Below are 12,161 nucleotides of genomic sequence, written 5' to 3' on the forward strand. Positions count from 1 at the left end.
CTTTAATTTGAGGACTTCTGTTGGAGGTCTTCTGAAAGTACGCCAGTACCTCATATCACAGATATATACCCGTCGCCTCATTATACCTGAACGTGATGTCTCATTTATCTATTAACCCAGCTCTGCTCACTTAAAAAGAATTCGCAAACTTCCAGTCTGCAGTGACGTCTGCCTCTAGAAAAAGTTACACTGTACTCTGTGCAGAGTTCAACGTCCACTTGCTTTTATGAAGGAGCTGATGAACTTTCTACTGTCATTTCCACAATGTTTTCCCAAAAGCTAATATACATGGCCACTTTCCTCCCTGTCAAACAGTAAAGCCGTTGCTCTTGTCTTATTCCAGTTATGCTTCTTTGTCTCTTCCTTTCTGTATGTGTCATGCCTCTTTCTTTTTTCTTATATTCATTAATGGTGTCTTTCCATGTTCCTCTTTCTCATCCTTTTCCAGCACTTTCACTCAATCCGCTGCTGCTAGTGCTCACAACTCACACCTTCATTAATTTAATTGGTATTTATGCGTTTATTTTTAATGAAAGACTCTAAACTCTGTCTTCTTTTATGTGCTACTGTAATTTCTAAATGTTGTGTTCTATGTTAGACGTACCTTTAGTACGCTTAACTTAGACAATGGAAATGGAAATGCTGTATGGCTAGGGTCTCCCGTCGGGTACACCGTTCTCCTGGTGCAAGTCTTTCGGGTTGACGCCACTTCGGCGACTAGCATGTCGATTGGGATGAAATGACGATGATAAGCACAACACAACACCCAGGCCCTGAGCGGAGAAAATATCCGACCCAGCCGGGAATCGAACCCGAACCGTTAGGTATGACATTCCGTCGTGCTGACCACTCAGCTACCAGGGGAGGACAACTTAGACAGTGTAAAATATGTAGAGTGATTGATTAGTTGTAAGAGACGGCTTGACGGTCGTAATTTTGCCAGGTTAAATCTGTTGTCAGTTTTACTGGTGAAGAAATTTGGAAATTGTGGGACCAAACTGCTGGGGTCATCGGTCCCGAGGCTTACACACTACTTACACTAAGGACAACACTCACACCCATGCCCAGGGGAGGACTCGAACCTCCGACGAGGGGAGCCGCGCGAATCGCAGCAAGGCGCCCTAGACCGCACGGCTACCCCGCGCGGCTGGTATCGAACCTAGGCCCCCTTTTGTGGTAGGCGGTAACGCTGCCGCTGCACTATGGAGGCGAACGCTCAGATAAAGCAGTGAGTATATGTGTATATATGAGTGTTCAGGAGCTCCACACATACCGCTGGATTTATTTCAACCAAATTTGGCACAGAAACAACACAGATTATGCGTGTCAGCTCTGCGGGGTTTATAACCTCCTATCTCCAATAGGAGTAGAGATACAGGCAGAAAAGTTTTTCTAGAGCATGACGTACAAACCGCCATACACAACAGGAATGCCGCGCGGGATTAGCCAGCACTCTATGGCGCTGCACTCATGGACTGTGCGGCTGGTCCCGGCGGAGGTTCGAGTCCTCCCTCGGGCATGGGTGTGTGTGTTCGTCCTTAGGATAATTTAGGTTAAGTAGTGTGTAAGCTTAGGGACTGATGGCCATAGCAGTTAAGTCCCATAAGATTTCACACACATTTGAACATTTTTGAACAACAGGAATGTTTTGTGGGAACAATGTCAGCCTGCCACATCAACCTATTTTGCAGGGCAGTCTACATTTCGGAGGCAAGAAATGGTGTCTCGGTCTGGACATGTAGGCTGCCCAGCATGAAAGGTGTGTTTTGTTGGCTTGCTTTATCGACCTGCTTTGCATGGCAGCCTGTATGTCAGGGGAAAATAAATGATTTTCAAGCCACAGATGTGTAGCCTACCCTGTATTACAGGTGTGTTGTGGGAGTAATATTGCCTGCTTTATTGAACTATATTGCAGGGGTTACATGTTCTGATGAGAATATCTGGGGACAGGCTGAGAAGGATAGAGGTGACAGAATGACAGAATTGAGGTGGACGAGGAAATGGACAGATGGAAGGGTGGTGAGAGATATGGATGAGACAGGTGGCAGGTATAGAGATCTAGAAAAGGAAAAGGGAAAGCAATGAAAAGAGAGAGGTGGAGGAGGATATGGTCAGAGGGAGGGAGGGAGGGCGGAAGAAGATATAGTCAGAGAGAGAGGATATAGGAAATGGACAAAGAATTGGGGAGGAGCAGATGAAGAGACATTGAGGATGAGGAGGGGGAGACAGATAAAGATGGGAGGATGAGGTGGACGGTCAGAGGAAGGAAATGTTGGACACAGAGAGGGGGAGGATGAAATGTATTCAACATACGAGTCGAACGCATATTCGGGCAAAACCAAAAGGAAAAAGGCAATTAAATGTAAATGTAAATGAAACTGTAAATAAACAAAAGAATTTTTTGTATGAGAGAAGCTTAGGTTTAATAAAATGATGTTTGTCCAGTGTCTCGTCCGTCTGTTATATAGAAATGTTCTGGTCAGAAATTTACATCCGCTAGAGGCCAAGAAATGTCCCTTTTGTGCATACTCGAAACAGCGAATATTATATAGTTGGTTGCTGCTTATTCCGACATGCGTCAGATGGTTGCATTCATCGTGAAGGCGTCCCGGCGAGGGCAGTGCGATAAGCAGAGGGAGCGCGCTAGACGAGACTAGACAAGACGAGCTGACAGGGGACGGGGTGGGGCTAGCAGCTGCGGCTCACCGCGACAGCTCATTACCGACGGCGCCGGCACACGGTCGCGCTAATTGCCTACCCTGAGCCGTGGGGCGGCACCCTGTCTGCCACACTTGCCAACTTATCCCAGATTTCCGTTAATGCAAACGAGGTGCGATTTTGTGATCCACATAATCAAGCACTAACAGTGACTTCCCTGCATATTCATGGGGATCTGACAACCTCAACAGGGACTGTCTACCACTCTGTGTGCTAGGCGACCTTCTTTTCATTCTGTAAAATTTTTGGCATGCCGAAGGTCAAACACAGACGTGGGGACCATATAAAAGTTAACTGAAAAAGTTGGTTGATATGCGCTTGGGAACTGGTACTGAGTGCTGGAGTACTGGGGCACTTATTCATCAAAAAAATTAATAGAAAATAAACCACTTTATTACCACATCAAAAAGATCTGTAAATCTCAGTAACTGCAACCAGAATTTAATTTACTAGTGGTTTTTTCTTTTAGTAAAAAATTTTAGAAAAAGGATCTTCAGAAAAATTTTAGTAAATCTTGACATTAAATCCAAACCTTAATAAAGATGTTTAACAATATCAACAACGTGGCGTTTAGCAATACATTGTCGCTTCATGTACACAATTTTTTTAGAAAAATTATCCAACATTCTTATTCAAGATAGTACGGGTCAAAGCTATAAATAAGTCCACTAAATGATTCTCCGGAAAGAAACACTTGTTGAGATATGAGGAATCTAGTTGCTGGCACTACCAGAAGTGCCTCATGTGGCTTCCTCCTCATTCAGACAAACAATTTAGCATTCCTTTTCTAATAAAAGTGAATTCATGTGAATACACCCTGCTTCCTATGGTATTAAGTAACGAACGAGGGCTACATGCCCCTGCAACATAAAATTGGCTGTGTAATAGACCAGTGACTTTAAATATCTCCATAGCCAGAAATCTAAGGGATTATTATGTGATTACATTATTATTTAACGAGAGCTGCCACCATCGCTTATTTCTGTTGTGAGATGTCCCTCATCTAATAAAAATTAAAAACCAGCATTGATTGTTTGTAGATCGCTGCTTTTCCAATTATGATTACAGATGTAATGAAATCCCGTACCTGTTAGTCATTAGAACAAACTGCGGAACCTTTTTTTTACGACAGTGAGAGTGTCATTCGGCATATATGACACGTCCCGGTAGAATAATCCCATTGGTTAAACCATACCAGAAAATAATGTTTTCAGTTTACAGCAGGGATCATTATGATTCTATTTGCCGGTCGGAGTGGCCGAGCGGTTGTAGGCGCTACAGTCTGGAACCGCGCGACCGCTACGGTCGCGGGTTCGAATCCTGCCTCGGGCATGGATGTGTGTGATGTCTTTAGGTTAGTTAGGTTTAAGTAGTTCTAAGTTCTAGGGGACTGATGACCTCAGAAGCTAAGTCCCATAGTGCTCAGAGCCGTTTGAACCATTTCATTCTATTTCACTAAGTCGTTCGCGTACCACAGAATTTCTAATCATATTCTGACACTAGCACAACCTCAAAACGATATTTAGGGAATTACTGATATAGGAGCAGTTGTAAATGCTATGACTGACAGCAGTGTCACAGTTGAAGGATTGATATATGCGATATTCTTACTAGTCACTGCAATGCACGTACTTTTTGACACAAAGCAGGAACAGTCCACGTATACAAATAAATGCAAAGTCAGTGGAATCGCCAAGTCATTGCAGGTTAGCACAAAACCTGGTCTGAAACGTTTTCACTTAAACCCATAATCACAAGTCAAGTTCGCAGACAATACACAATCAACACAGATACGATCTCCCATCCCCCAGAAATGATATCTGGAAAATGGGGTGAGAGCCTGCGGTTAGTGACGTCTTCGTAAGCGTGGGATGCCGACAAAAGTTAGGTCCCTAACAACGAAATTTTTACAGAACACAAGAATTGCCATGATTAGCTAATGTTAAGTAAACTGGAATTTAGAGACAGAAACTAGACTGTGCTGCTAGGTTTCACTTCATTGGCAGCAGAAAGAGATAGGGAGAGAGTGAGATGCCTCTTTCCAGCACTAAATGGTGGGATGTACGCTTTTGGTTAACAGCCTGAAGGAAAACTCATGGAAGGGGACTAGCATCTTTTCAGGACTCTTTTTACTGGTCGATGCTCAAAATATCCGTAGACCAGCCAGTCCAGGTAAACTGAGGTCACATAACGCAGAAATACGGGTTTTACTTTTACGAATCAGTGGCTACAAATTATTTCAACAGTCAGCAGTTGACTCGAAGTTTTTCTCCTCCACTAGCCTTTATTACAGCCAAGGTCAGTTCCGAGGTGAAGAGACGAGGGATTTAGAAAGATCTGCGACTGACTCGAACTCACCCACAGGCATGGGGCTTTATTATGGCGCGAGTAGATTCAGCCTCCACCTACAAGCTGACGTGAGTTGGAGCCACGACAGCAAGATAATCCGTAGGGACACTGAAGTTGTGTTTTTAGGGTTTCAGCAAACTCAAACTTCGTTCTCAAGACTTTCTTTTAAGGGTCGAACGACTAATTTGCTTCCACCATCGGCCACAGATACAACATACTCCTTTCTGTGGTACAATCTGCACTTTATACTAACACGGTACAGCTTCATAGCTTCATGACTGTAACTGTCACATTTTTATACCTGATTATTAGAATCTTACTCCAGACCCTTACTTATTTCAGAATTACTATCGTTTGGTCGACGTAATAAACCAAATTAGCTGTGTGAAACAATATGGTCCCAGAGACCTTTTCAGGTCTCAAACGTCTGCGATGTACATATGCAGACTGAAGAAATTAGTGAAAATTTGTACCAAGGCGGGATCCGAACCTAGATCTCCTCCTCACTAAGCGATGCACTAACCACTACGCCACATTGGCGTAGCGACTTTGCATATCTGCACAGCCTACACTAACACGCCTCCCTCCTCATTCCAAATTCCTATTCACGTGTCAGCCTTCTGGGCATTTCACCTAAGTCGAACAGTTTTGCTGAGACTCCCCAGTTCTATTGGAATAGCACCTCAGCATCAAAAGGATCGGGGGATCCTACCTGAAGCCCAAGCATCAAATGATTCAACCTCACGCTAGCAAAAATAATATTCCTAAGCATGAGAGAAGGTTGCCACTTACCTTGATTAACATTGCCTCCTGCAATGTGCATACAACTGCGAACTGATTCCCAAGGTGCTTCTGCGAATCTAGAAGAGCATTATCAGCCCACTACTTTGCAGTCAGAGAGGCTACATCAACAAAAGTTTTACATCACCCATTTATTCCGAGGTATACAGCACAAAAATCAAAAACGGACTCTGAGGCATGTACAGATATTTACTTGCAATAGGCGTATTTTCACAGCAATCCTGATCAACATCAACACGTGGAGGAATCTTTCCTTGCTTGGATGCAGGCTTGAATTCGTGGCGGCCTACCATTAATGAGATCATTAAGCCAGACCTGGCCGAAATTGTTCCACTTTTCAGTAGCTATTTCGCGTAGCTTGAGCAGAGTACATGACTACAGGGTCGTCGTTGACGTCCAAAAACAGCTCTTTTCAATCGATACCATACGAGGGGAATGGTTACATCCCTCCTTTTCGGTGACCTTGTATGCTGAAGGAAGTTGACCAACGAAACAACGCGATGAGCACGCGAGTACTCAGTCAAGATGAAATTTTCACCAAAATGTTGGTGATAAGCCTGACTATCTGCTGCAGAACCTCGTCCCTCCATCGCTCTAACTAACAACAGTAAATCGTCCACAACAACCCTGAGAGGCGTAGGGTGGCTGCATCTAATGCCACCCCGGGACATCACTCCACCACCACACTGTTGCACATGCGGCACACAGTATTGGAGGCGTTCTATGTAACTGGGCAATCTCCACACAAGTTCTGTACGATTATCAGGCTACAAACAGATCCGAGTTTCGTCCACAAACAATACCCGACGCCAGTCTTGAGGCGTGCATTCTGCATGATTCTTGCCCATGGTGTTGTGGTAAAGGATGTGGTGATCGCCAGGGTCTTCAGTAATGGAGACTCGCATCGTGCAATCGTGTCCTGATATTTTGATGCAATACATGACATACTGTAGTCTCTTTGAAAGCCATATTCAGGTCTGGAGCACTCAGATAAAGCTTTCTTTCACTTGAATGTGTTGGATATCGATCGTCCTGTGCTCCTGTCGAACGTGGACTTCCTGTGCGGTGTCTGTGCTGGAGCCGATTACATGTTCGCACTACATCAGTTTCATTCAGATGCGCCCGTCGGGTAACTTACCAGGTTGACAAGCATTCTGCACAAAACATGATAATAAGCCCTCGATCACTGGTTGTGACTATCCTTCGTGTATGTATGTTCAGTGTACCGTTTCAGAGGCGTAACAATAGCAACACACCTGCACGACGCATTGGCACAGTGCAACACCTTTTTTCAATCCCTCCCTGAGCACGAGAGAAACTTTTTTCCCTTACCTTGAGTAAGATGTCTGACAGATTACTGATCAGTTACGGCTGTCAAGGATTGCTACATGCTCAAGGATCCAAATTTGTGATTACATAATCATGACACACATCCGATAGATGAACAGCGTGACTCGCTTCACGTGTCCCATATACTACTAACAAGGGAACCTCCCCATCGCACCCCCCTCAGATTTAATTATGAGTTAGCACAGTGGATAGGCCTTGAAAAACTGAACACAGATCAATCGAGAAAACAGGAAGAAGTTGTGTGGAACTATGAAAAAAATAAGCAAAATATACAAACTGAGTAGTCCATGCGAAAGATAGGCAATATCAAGGAGAATGTGAGGATAGGAGCGCCGTGGTCCTGTGGTTAGCGTGAGCAGCTGCGGAAGGAGAGGTCCTTGTTTCAAGTATTCCCTCGAGTGAAAAGTTTAATTTTTTATTTTCAGACAATTATTATGTGTTCGTTCGTTCTTCCGATGCGAGGTAACAGCGCCATAGTATGGGGCGCTACATCTAAACAACATATTCCTGTCATGTGACGCACATGCCGTCACTAGTGTCGTATAGAAAATATCAGACGTGTCTTCCTGTGGAGGAATCGGTTGACCTATGACCTTGCGATCAAATGTTTTCGGTTCCCATTGGAGAGGCACGTCCTTTCGTCTACTAATCGAACGGTTTTGCGGTGCGGTCGCAAAACACAGACACTAAACTTATTACAGTGAACAGTGACGTCAATGAACGAACGAACAGATCATAACTTTGCGAAAATAAAGAAAGTAAATTTTTCACTCGAGGGAAGACTTGAACGAAGGACCATCTCGTTCCGTAGGTGCTCACGCTAACCACGGGACCACGGCGCTCCTAACCTCACATTCTCCTTGATGTTGCCTCTCTTGCGCATGGACTACTCAGTTTGTATATTTTGCTATTTTTTTCATAGTTCCACAAAACTTCTTCGTGTTTTCTCGATTGATCTGTGTTCACTTTTTCAAGGCCTATCCACTGTGCTAACTTATAACTAAATCTGAAGGGGTGCGATGGGGAGGTTCCCTTGTAAGCATATGCCGTGTTACTCAGTTTATTGAAGGCGTCATTTTTATAGCAGAATCATGGGTAACCAAACAGTAATCTCCATCTTGACGTGGACGATGGACGATTTGCATGCGGCACTTTGGAACTGTATATGGCTCATGGGCGGATTTCTCCTTTGTCCTCTCTCTCCTTAATACAGCGATCGAAAAATACAATACATTTCATTCACTTGTGCAGTATTCTGTGTGCTAAAATCGACTGAACAGTTCTCTTCAGGATATTTATATAAATCAGATATATCTTCAACTGTCACGTCACTTGCGTCGAATATGCTGCAATCAATGGCAATCTATTTCTAGGTTGCCTGAAAAGCTAAAATTAAGATCTTCGAGCACTATTTCGAGTTTAACTTCCAGGTCCGCGTATTAATTTATGGTTCAACAAATTCAGTTAAATCCCAGTGACAGAATTCTAGTTAGGGTTAGATCATTTCTTAAGACGTTCCATAACAATATTTGCTCTTCCTCACATACTTGTGTTTCTGGCATTTCCAAGTACATTTTAGCGATCGCTATTTGCGCCTGCGGTGTCTGAGACAATACATTTGGTTCTTCTCTGCTGCGAATCAGTGCAGTTCATGTCGAGCACGTAAAATATTCTTCTGGTAATCCTCAGCGAACCCAAATACCATGCTAAGTGGAGTACCGAAACAGAAACGTCCATATCAACAAATTCCTTTCATTCATTTCTCTTTCTCAACTAACATTCAGCAATGCGATTCCGTAGTTTGGCGTAGAAGATCATACCCTCTGTCAGATTGTGCTTGTGATCAATAATCTGGTTACGCAAACGATACTACATTTCTGAAAACAAGTGAAGTGCGCAGTCTTTATTTAAGTTAAAGTGAGCAGCTTTCTGCTGTCCTGACCCACAGATAAGTCTTCCATCAATACACAGACGGCCATAACATGGCAATAGGCAAGCATTTGTATCACAATCGATATGGAAACGTGGGCAAAAACTGGTCGACCAAATGGTTAATACTTAACGATATTCGATGCGAGTGGCAGAATGGTCAAGGAGAACTTTTTGTTTCACATTCAATACACAATTCAAGTTTTTCTTCTCTTTCTGCTCTCCTCCTCCTAATCCTCCTTCATCTTCAATTTCTTCTTCTTTAGTCGAGACAAAGTTGAACGGGACCTCACAGAAAATAATGTTAGTGTTAGTAATATTATGCATCATCGAGATGATAGTATTTGTTGATTGCGAGGAGTCAAAACTAACGTGGTACCTATATACGATGCCCATTACGTTTCCTTAGTTATTTCTGAAGCATCAAAATTCACGAGGTTTCCATCTTGACCTCCAATTGATATACTTAAGTATCAAATAGACCTTACTGCGACCGGAAGGTCAATTGGTAGATATGTTACTCCCAAAGTCTCATATCCAGATGGTACTACCGGTCAGAAATAATATAACATCTGTGTAGGGACGACATTGTGGAATGAATCCCAAGAAATGGTACTGTCAGGGAATAGGACGTCAAAGTTCAGAAATTTTTATTGGCTATCTGTAACACGTCTTTTTCAATCACATCTGTCTCAAACCTGAACCTGACCCTATATTACCATTCAGCTTGAAATCAGCCTATACATTATAACTCACATAATTTGAGAGTTTTATTGTAACTGATGTTCACCTGACACTGATTTTTTTTTCTCCATATCGTATTCTCAGCCGTCTGTCCCTCAACAAGGCAAAAATAATACCATCGAGGCTATAAGTTCCATGTTTCCAAAAAGCTCTATCCAGAATTTCCTGATTACCTATAAAACTGTGTAAGTAAAGTTATTGTTTCTCAATGTAATATTCGGCATGGAGTTGTAAGTAAATGAGTCGAGCGAAACAATTTCATACGCATGATGAGTGAAATTTAGCGTGGGGTTAAAGACAGCGATTGTAGCTGAGGGTTTACTAAATAGGCTAAACATTAGGCTATGCTTATGATATTCATTGTGATACTGTCAACATGTACTGAAACATCACCAACTAGTCTAGAGTTCAGAAACTTTAAAGATGGTCATACCTCTGACTTTAAGATAGCTAAAAGGTGAAACGTATTGTAGTTGAACTTTATTTTATAGTTTTTTAAATACCTTACTATTTCCGGAGGAGGCGGTAGATTGTTGAAAGTATGGAAGTAATACACAAGATTATCCTTCTTTTTCTAAGAGACTCAATGAGTACCAGGTTCACTTTCTGTATGGACGTTAACAATCACACTTTCATATCTTTCAGATGTTTTGGGTAAAGTATCTCTCACAAACATATCCCTAAAATTTGGTATATCTAGTTTTGTAGGAACTGGAAATATTCATTCAGTATCAGAAAACACTCTTGCTGAAAGACTGTTAAAGGAGAACTTTTTTTCATCAAATAAGACCAAACCCGTTTTCCCCATAGGTGCTTCATGAAGTGCTATTGCTTCGTTGCATGATCATGCATCTCAGTTAGCTGATTGCGAGTTACCTTTGAATTATTAACTGCCTTAAAATCCCCGCTGCACCACAATTTAATCCTCCAAATGCTGAAATGGAGCAAATATTGGAACGAGAGGTAATACTCCACCAGATTTTGCAGTGGGTATTACATACTCGTACATCATACATTATGAAGCAATTTTATGATCTGTTGTCAATGCTGTTGTGAGATTATTGTCCAGCTTCATAAATTTTAGATTGCTTTGAATTGTTTTAGTTATTCTCTTCATTACATTCACTACAGTATTCTTCTTTTAAGTCTTTTTATTATTCTATTTCTTCATTTTTCCATAGTGATGAAAAATATTATTTAAAGGCAAGAAAACATTTTATTAGCTTTGTAATTACACCCTGGATACGGAAAAACAACACATGTACTGTAAGAAAAACACAGAAGTTACACACAAGCCAAGAATAAAGATATTGACAGCAGAGTCATGGAGCAGCACATAAATCTAGACGTCAAGGAATTTTTTTTCTTTTCTTTTAACACTTCCTCCAAAAGAAAAAAATCATGAAATTATTGCTTTGTCTCTTGCATGCCAATTTCTGAACATAGAAAATTAAATCGAACTCGTTCAAGAGGTTTCGTCAAAATATCTGCCAACTGGTTGTGTCCATCAATGTGTTCCAAGAAAATCTCACCGTTCAGATATCTTTCACGAACATAGAAATGTCGATGATATTCTGGATTTTTTTGCCAACTTCAATGCACTAGCATTGTCAATGTAAAGAACTGGAGGCTGCCCCGACATTTCCACTAATTCTGATTGCAGACGACGTAACCAAACTAACTCTTTTGCTCCTTCACTAGCTGCAATTATTTCCGCCTCGGTTGTGGATGTGGCCACTACTTTCTGCAACTGACTTGTCCATGACACTGCACCACCTGAGTACTTTGCAAGAATTCCAGTTGTTGAGCGCCTTGTCCGGTTATCACCTGCGAAATCTGCATCAGCGTAAATCTTTAACTCTTCTTTTTTATTATATACAATTCCAAAATTTAAGGTCCCTTTCAAATACCCGAAAATGCGCTTTACTCTATTCCAGTCTTCAGTCGTTGGTTTCTCTATAGCTCGAGCAGCTTTATTGACTGCAAAAGTGATGTCTGGACGAGTTACTGTTGAAAGGTACATGAGACAACCAATTGCTTCACGGTAGGGTACAGATGACGAAACTTCTTCATTTCTTCTGTGTATTTCTTCAGATTCACTCGACTCTTGACTTTCTCTAGAATCGAGAGTGCCAATTTTTCTTGACTTTGGCTTCCTCCAGAAGTGTACAGCCTAGGAGATTTACATTGGTCATCTTTAGATGAATTCGGATCATTAAATTCTTCCCGAGGGACTTCAAATTCAACATGATCACTATGTAAATCACAAA

The sequence above is a fragment of the Schistocerca cancellata genome, chromosome 5 (genome assembly GCF_023864275.1).
Source record: "Schistocerca cancellata isolate TAMUIC-IGC-003103 chromosome 5, iqSchCanc2.1, whole genome shotgun sequence".
NCBI classification, from domain to species: Eukaryota; Metazoa; Arthropoda; class Insecta; order Orthoptera; family Acrididae; genus Schistocerca; species Schistocerca cancellata.